Here is an 8,415-nt window from a genome sequence, read left to right as displayed (position 1 = left end):
CAAATGTTGTAAAGTGTTACAAATGATCTGATCCTGATCATTCAAGTATTATACATGCGAGCGGGGATATTCTATATAAAGGAGTTTGTATAAGACTAGACCACGAAATGTTTAGTCTCGTTATATAACACCATTCATAATAGAGACTTTCATTTCACTAGGATGACCATAGGTAACATGACCTTAATGCTGAGTGATTTGTGAACTTCTGCCTATGAGGCCAATCCTTTGATTTGTATGGGTAAGAGTGGCCAGATCGCCGACTCAACAAGCCTACATTTTGGGGATTTGTCTGAATGGGGAGCTGGGAATTCAGCTACACAAGATGGAATTCACTCCTTCCCTGAAGCAGGGGTAAGTAGATAAATTGCTCCCTTAAGGGTTAATTCTGGGTCTTGAACAATATGGTGCCATACTCTCTCCTGGCCTGAAAGAGGTTTAGTCATAGTGGGACTATGATATATTGTTCATTAGAGAGATCAATGGTACTTAAGGAGTTAGATGTAACTACAGGGACAAAACGATAATTTGGCCCAGCTGTACTTACGAGCAATTTGTGAAGGGTCATCGTACTATTGATTGGTTATATCAATAGGCACAGAAAAATATCTGTAGTGCAAAGAGTGCAGCTGTCTAATTTGGCCCAGCTGTACTTACGAGCAATTTGTGAAGAGTCATCGTACTATTGATTGGTTATATCAATAGGCACAGAAAAATATCTGTAGTGCAAAGAGTGCAGCTGTCAGTCTTTAGTGGAGTGTCCGGTAGTTAACGGATGGTGGATAAAGTAATTAAAGAGCTTAATTATTTATTCACTTATCCTTGGAGCTTAAAGCTACAGGTTCATAAGGTTCCCTTGGTAGCTCAAAGGATTAGTTGAGAATCAGTTTTTGGGTTAATTTGAAATATTCAAATTAATAAGAGAGAATTTAATTATATATGATATAATTAAATTATTCGATTATATATGATATTAATTAACATAATGTATTTGATACATTATTGTTTAATTGGATGAACTAATATTTGAATATGATTCAAATATATTTTCTATGAATAAGATTCATAGTTGTTATATATTGTATATAATATAGAGAAAAAGAATTATGTTTTATATATTGTATATGATATAATATTAAAACTATAGGTTATAAATATAATATGACAAGTTGGTTATAATATTTATTTATATTATTAATTATTTGATAATTAATTCCTTTTTCTCTCTAACCAACCTTAGTGGGAAGTTAATTGGTTTAATGGCAAAAATGTAATATACGAAAATATGATTTTTATTTATTTCCAAATGAGAGCATTCATGATTTAATAAGACTACACGATTTCCTTGAGAGCCTATGCGATAGATTCAGTTTACTACACGATTGAAGTTTTTGCTATGCGATAGCTTTGCCTTCCTTCAATCGTCTTCCTCCTCCAAACCTTAAACTCCTTCTAACCAAAATAGCCAGAGCCCACAACTCTTGGGTTCTCACACTTAGAATACCAAGGTAACTAAGTGGTAGTGTCCTCTACCTTTTGGTTCGAGTTACGTTACTGTTTGTTGTTTTTTGTTTGGAGAGTTCATGCTTATTTGACGCGTTTGTGAACGTTTGTGGGATTTACTTAAATAAGAGTTCTTCAAAGGTATAATCTCTAAACCTTGTTTCTTATTTCAAAAGCATGCTATAATTTATCTTTTGATGCAAAATCTATCTATTTTACTGTAAATGTATGCATTCAATCAAAATGGGCTTTGAACGATCCGCTTACTCTCAAAGATTATCTGTAAAACAAGTTCCTTCAATTGGTATCAGAGCCAAGTTGTGTTCTGATTCCAAATTCCATTTTCTTTATTGAATCATTTACAGTTTGGTGGGTTTTACTTTTGTATTGCGTTTAACTATTAACTGTATGTGGATGTTGTTGATGGATGTTTCGGGAAAGTTGTCTCTCTGTTTATGGCTTTCCTTTAAGTTTATAAAAGTTAATTTGTAAAGGCCCATGCGTTTTTGGTCATAATTCTTGCAATCGAGTATATATTCGTTTAGTTTTTTAGTCATTCATGAAGCAGCAGACGTAAAAGTTGCAGTTTGTTTAGATGGGGAAGACAAAATGGTGGTCACATTATATAACTTGAGCTAGACGATCGTTTATATTTGGCTATGCGTTAGTGTAGAGTTTTCTGCACAATCGTGTAGCATCTGTTAAACAATCGCATAGCTAATACTGCGTAATCGTATAAAGTGTTTACACAGTTGTGTTGTGTTGGCTGCATGATCACGTTGATGCTCGAGGGCAAACGATTGTGCGGTATTTGATACTCGACGCAAGGCATGTGCGCTAAATGATTGTGTAGACTATCATGTTCATCGTATAGTCAGTAGCTACAAAATCACATAGTATACGATACTCGGCACACGCTACTCAATCATGTGGATTCTGGCTTGCTAAAATGTAGGCTCTGGCTTTTTCATTAGTCTTGACCCACCTGTTATAGGCATTCCGAACAATTCGGTTTGTATTTAAACTGGAAAGAGGAGGACATTCTTCTATTAAAACGAATCTCAGGTTATCAACCACTAATATCATATTTATGTTTAATTTCCAATTCGAATAACCTCACCATTGAACTTATCAGAAGCTAGAAGTTGAATTATTGAGTTTGACATGCTGAAATAAGGACAAATTCTATTATAAAATTGCATCTAAAATCAATTTTTATCAAAAATAATAAAGTACCTATATTTATTTATTTATTTTCAACTATACTTTAGTGAGTCAGAATAGATGCTATCAAGGGACAGTCAAATACTCCTTCACTGAAGTAAGACATTCTTGACTAAATAATAATCTCCAGAATAACTCTTCATTCTATTAGTCATTTAGTTACCGTTTTCAGTCAAGAACTTACTAATACTTAGTAACTCTTATAAGTGTGACCTTCCATTTTCAGATTTCATAGAACGGTATGAACATGCCCCCAAATTGGAAGAAAATGTTCAAGACGGAACTAAGAAACTCTATTCATTTTTGAACAGTTGTTTCAAAACCTCCAAGGGGATAGGCGTAAAAAGTGACTAGCTAATGCCGCTTAAAAATGACATCAGGCGCAACATAAGAATCTCATAGTTAAAACTAATGAAATAGACCGTAGGATATACTAACACATTTTCTGCATCTACTTACTATGAACTACTTCCCCTATTCACTTAGTTATTGACCCATGCAAACACTTTCTGAATGGAGTAATCTCGGTAAAAGCGACACGAAGTCGAACATGGATCTCACGGTGTGAACTCTTAGGGACGTGAGAGCTAAAAATAATATATCATATATCTTATTAATCTCCCATTGAATCTGGGTATCTCTTGTACTTAGGTATATTTTGGCTAATAAACACCATAAGTCTATATAGTTTATCCAAGTATAACAATTATATTTGGATTTTAACCTACGATGTCTAAGTGATAAAACAATTTTATTACCTCATACTACTCATGCAAGCTCATAAAACTGATTAACAATGCTCAACATTTCGACTATAATCCCTTGGTAGCAGGTGTTACATAAACTGTCAACTTAAGTATCTCCAACCTTAGACAGGATTATAGACCGAGTGAGTTTGTCGTGTTTTATAAGATAACGAGCTATTTTAACTATTAAAGCAAGTTTTTATTTAAATCTAAGTAAGCATGTAGCTTATCTTTGTTATAGATTTTAAATGTCTAATTCATTTTATAACTCTTATAAAACCTATAATATACACTTATGCATTTCATACTTTAATATAACAATTATATTAAACTTATGAAACCCTAAACATGCATATTATAACTAATTTATAACATATGTTAATGCATGAATTATACTTTCCTATGATGGGATCTTAAACCTACATGGCATACAATATGCACATACATAATATAATTTAAATATAACATATATCACATGCATAAATATTTAAACAATAATGATATAGACCAGCTTTGGCATCCTAAGCAAGCAAATAAGCTAATTATCATAAGAAAAACTTCAAAAAAACTCTGGACCACTTGACCCGAACCGCCCAAGTCGGTCCTCTATTGCTTCAAAAGTTGCTAAGCCAGACCAAAATAGGTTGAATCAGACCTCTAGGAAGCTGAACTGATCAAATCAGACCCACTCGTGAATCGGTCCTCGTGCGCGCGCATTTCTGGACTAGGATGAGTAACATTGCGATGCTCCATCCAAACGTTACAATGCCTCGGACTTCAAGAAGAACAGCATTACAATACTCTATGGGCAACGTTGCAACGTTGCCTCGCAGAGGCACCAAATCCAGTTTTCTCCAACTGGCCATGCTTGCTTTAATCTTCAATTACAACCTAATTTCAACTCTATTGAGTTCAATAAAATTACAAGCTTTTAACCACACATTAAGGCCCATCAAACAAGAGCCAATTACAATTATTACAACATGATGAAAGAAGAATCTAATGCCAACGCTAGATAAAAAACCATCTAAGTCGCCATAATATGCATCTCATGGAATTAACCCATCATGCTCAAATTAACATTAATTGAGTGCTTAAATCATGCTTTATCATCAATTATTAGAGTAAACATGTAATACACGGAAGCTAACAAAATCATTAAGCACTATAATTATATTAATTTGAGTAACAAGCATGCAAACTCATAGTGTTTCAAACAATAGCGTTTCAGTTTGTATACCTTTGTTGATTTCCATTTAATCCTTGCTTTCTCCAAGAAATTGGCCTTCAATCTCTTCAGTAGACCACCAGGAGTGTCTTCTCTACTAATCTCAGCCTTGGATTGCGTGGTGGAACTCTTAATTGAGATGGAATTGGAAGTGGTTTGGAGAGGATTTTGAGGAAAACAATTTTTGGCAAAAAATTCTCTAAAATTCAATTGTATGTCCCTTACATTGATTAGTTTGTAGCCTTTTAATCAAATTAAGCATGCAATCACTTGAATAATGATTAACACTTCAAAGAGCATTATACAAATAGGCTAGGTGTTAGTTTGTGGATAAATCCACTATGAAAGCGAATGTAGGGTAAATCCATTTAATTCAATAAATTTTCAATTTTAATTATATTTAATTTAAAATTCCAATTTAATTATATTTAATATAAAACTAAATTAAATATAATTTAAATTCAATTTCAAAAAAATGAATTTCTTTTAAAATTGAATTTAATTGAATTTAATTACTTCAAATTTAATTAGTTAAATAATAATTTAATATCAAATATTAAATTAGTAAGACACCTAATTCAAACATGAATCATATTCATGTAATCAATGTTTAAATCACTATATAAATATATTAAGCTTTCCAATTACGTTTAAATTTCAATAAATTTAAACGTTAATTATATCGAATATAATTATCCAAACCCTAAATTGAGTTTTAACATTTCAAATTCATTCAATATTGTAATCTAAGGTTTAATCTTTTATAAGCTAGTAGAGAGACCTTATGGACCTACAGATCATGAGCTTCAACGATTTGAGATTAATTGGTCAAACTTTTCACACCAAATTAATCAATATTTGTGTTGACTACCGAGACATACCACTGTAGATATATTTCTTTCTACTTGATTTAACCATAACCAGTAAGTCGATCCTTCACAGATCGTTTGTATTTACAGCTAGGTCAAAGTTACTATTTTTATCCCTATAACAATCAATCATGAAACTTTGACTAATTTGTTAGACAATCTCAAAGAAACACAATCATAAATATAATTCCAAGATGAAAATCCATAGACAAAATAGAAACAATAAAGATTTATAGTTTAGCACAAGTTTCACAAGGTTACAATTGGAGAAAACCTCACTAGGAATTGGGGATCCTTACCTTTTACATTGAGATGTGAAAGCTAAAACATGCCATCTTTCAACTCAATTACAGAGAAATATTTAACTCAAAACCTAAAACTAATTTTGTAGATAGATAGAGGATGAAAAAAACGAAGAAAACAGCCACTCGGATCAAAAGATCCTAAAAATCGAAGTGTTGTTTTTATAACCACAGAAAGAGCCACAACGTTGTCACAATATGCTAACTACTGTTTTTAACGTCGTGCATGACACCAACCAGCACCTAGGCACTATGCCTCAGGCGCAGTTTGTAATTTTTAACTCTTTTGGCCTAACTGCTTCGTTAGGGTTTCAAATTGATCTGTTTTAACTCCATTTTCTCCCTAACGCTCAATTCTACCTCTTAGGTTCTCGAAACCTATAAAATCATTAAATAAACATATAAAATATAAGAACAATATCGAATTAAGCAAAATATGATAGCAAATTTTAAGCGTTATCAATAATCAAATAAAACTCATCTAATTAAGAGATAGCAAAAACAAAGCCTTTCATTTACATGTTTAATTCCAATGGCTAGAAAACTTTAAAATTTATTTTTTTTAAAAAAAATCAAGAATTCTTTTAATTTTAATTTTTTAAAAGATCGATACAAATGAAGGATTTGACTAAAAAAATCTAAATCTAAATCTAAAGAAATTAAACAAAAATGCACAAAGATTTAGAGTTAAATAATAAGATTACATCTACATAAAAGAAATATATTGATGAGTTCTTGATAATTGGCAAAAATGCCAGTTATTATAAGTCTTTTATTTAGAATTATGAGGGATAATAAGTAGAAAATGCGGTGATAATACTTAGAATTTGTGAAAAATTGAGTTTTGCATCGATCAACACCTAAATCTTCACTGGCCCCAACATTATGCGTTACTCCATGCCAAAGTGTCTATTTTTGTAGCTATCGCAGGAACCAAAAGCATGCATTGGAAATAAGCAATCGCAATCAAATGCATGCACTAAAGTCAGGCAACCATAAAGGCAAATGCATGTGCTGAAAGCCGAGCTATCTCATAGACGAATGCATGCGGTGATCGCATACGTCCATCGCATGGAAGTTGCGATGATCAAATGCGTCCATCGCATGGAAGTTGCGGTGATTAAGCGAATGTGGTAATTATTTGGAGATTGCGGCCACGGAGTGATAACCATAATAGAAGGACAATCGCAAGATGCGTAGAATGCGTTGATACTTCAGTTAAATCAAGCTCGGATGCATACCTTGGGAGTATCAACAAGATAAGATGATGTGACATTGCCCATACCATGACAAAGGCAGCAATGAGACATAACGCAATCATAATAGCTGTCGGCGTTTAAACTCTATAAATAGCCCCTTGGACCTTCATTTCAAAGCATCCGAACTTCGTCCTCAAGGTAGAGGGTTGCGATCACAGATGAGAGCATGAGCGAGGTTTTTAGTGAGAATTCTTCATCTCCATAAACCAGACCGAGTGACGACCAGAGCCTTCGTCAGAGATAAAGCTTGAGAGAGACAACTCCACCATTCATCCATGGCACTATCAGTAGCCTTGACGCAGAGTCTTTCATTTCTCCTCTGATCTCTGTATTGTATTACATTTTAGCTTAAGATATTAAGACATTTTGTAATCAATGCATATCTTGATTCCTTCAATACCATCTTTTTCATCATCTTTATCTTTATCATTGTTTACCTTCATTGTTTATTTATCAAAGGCGATCGCATACTTAATCGTGTAGCGTAGAGATAGGACGCATGTAGCAACCCACCAAGAGGTGCTTGTTGCCCGAGTATAGTGAGTAATCCTCTTTGCTTGGTGAAAGGTTGTAACAACGTTTGTTGATGGGTTGTTGCAATGCTTGTCTATAAGCTAATTAGCCACATCTACCTACCTAAGAAGGTAAGAGATGGAATGCACTAAAGCAAAGTATGCATTGTTCCTAGAGATAAGCACGGTCTTATGCTCGATGCACCCATGCACTATGGAGATATAGTCATGCGACTGACCACCGAGAGGTGTGCAATGCGTTAGTATGACGAGTTGGGATTACTCGAGCGATTTAAGATAATAAATATTACTATGCATTAACAGTTGTTGTGTATCTACCAATTCTCATCGCAAGTCTCCTATTGCTCAATCTGTTTAGTTAAAAGTAGGAGTAGTGTGCAAATCCATTAAACTTCTTCTTTTTACTTTTATTTATCGCCTCAAATGCATTGCTTCACAAGCATTATTGAGTGACAAGTCCCTATGTTCGACCTCAGATTACCCGAGAAACTTACGTTTTCGTTATACTTGGTGAGAAGGCAAGAAAACTTGTGATAGGAATACATGGTCATTGCATACTAGATTAACGCATTTTTATTCCAATGCATGACCTCCGATGCATGAGCATAAATATATAGCTTAAGCATGTACCACACATGATTGCGTGCATAACCCCACATTTTTCCTTCCAACAAGTTTTTAGTTCCATTGTCGGGGACTTGGCAACTAATGGTTTGTTAAGTTTTGTGTTTTCGCAAGCACCCTTTCAGTC

The sequence above is a fragment of the Benincasa hispida genome, chromosome 11, assembly GCF_027475165.1.
Source record: "Benincasa hispida cultivar pf3 chromosome 11, pf3_genome.v1.1, whole genome shotgun sequence".
In the NCBI taxonomy this organism is placed as follows: domain Eukaryota; kingdom Viridiplantae; phylum Streptophyta; class Magnoliopsida; order Cucurbitales; family Cucurbitaceae; genus Benincasa; species Benincasa hispida.
This window is presented reverse-complemented; position numbering follows the sequence as displayed.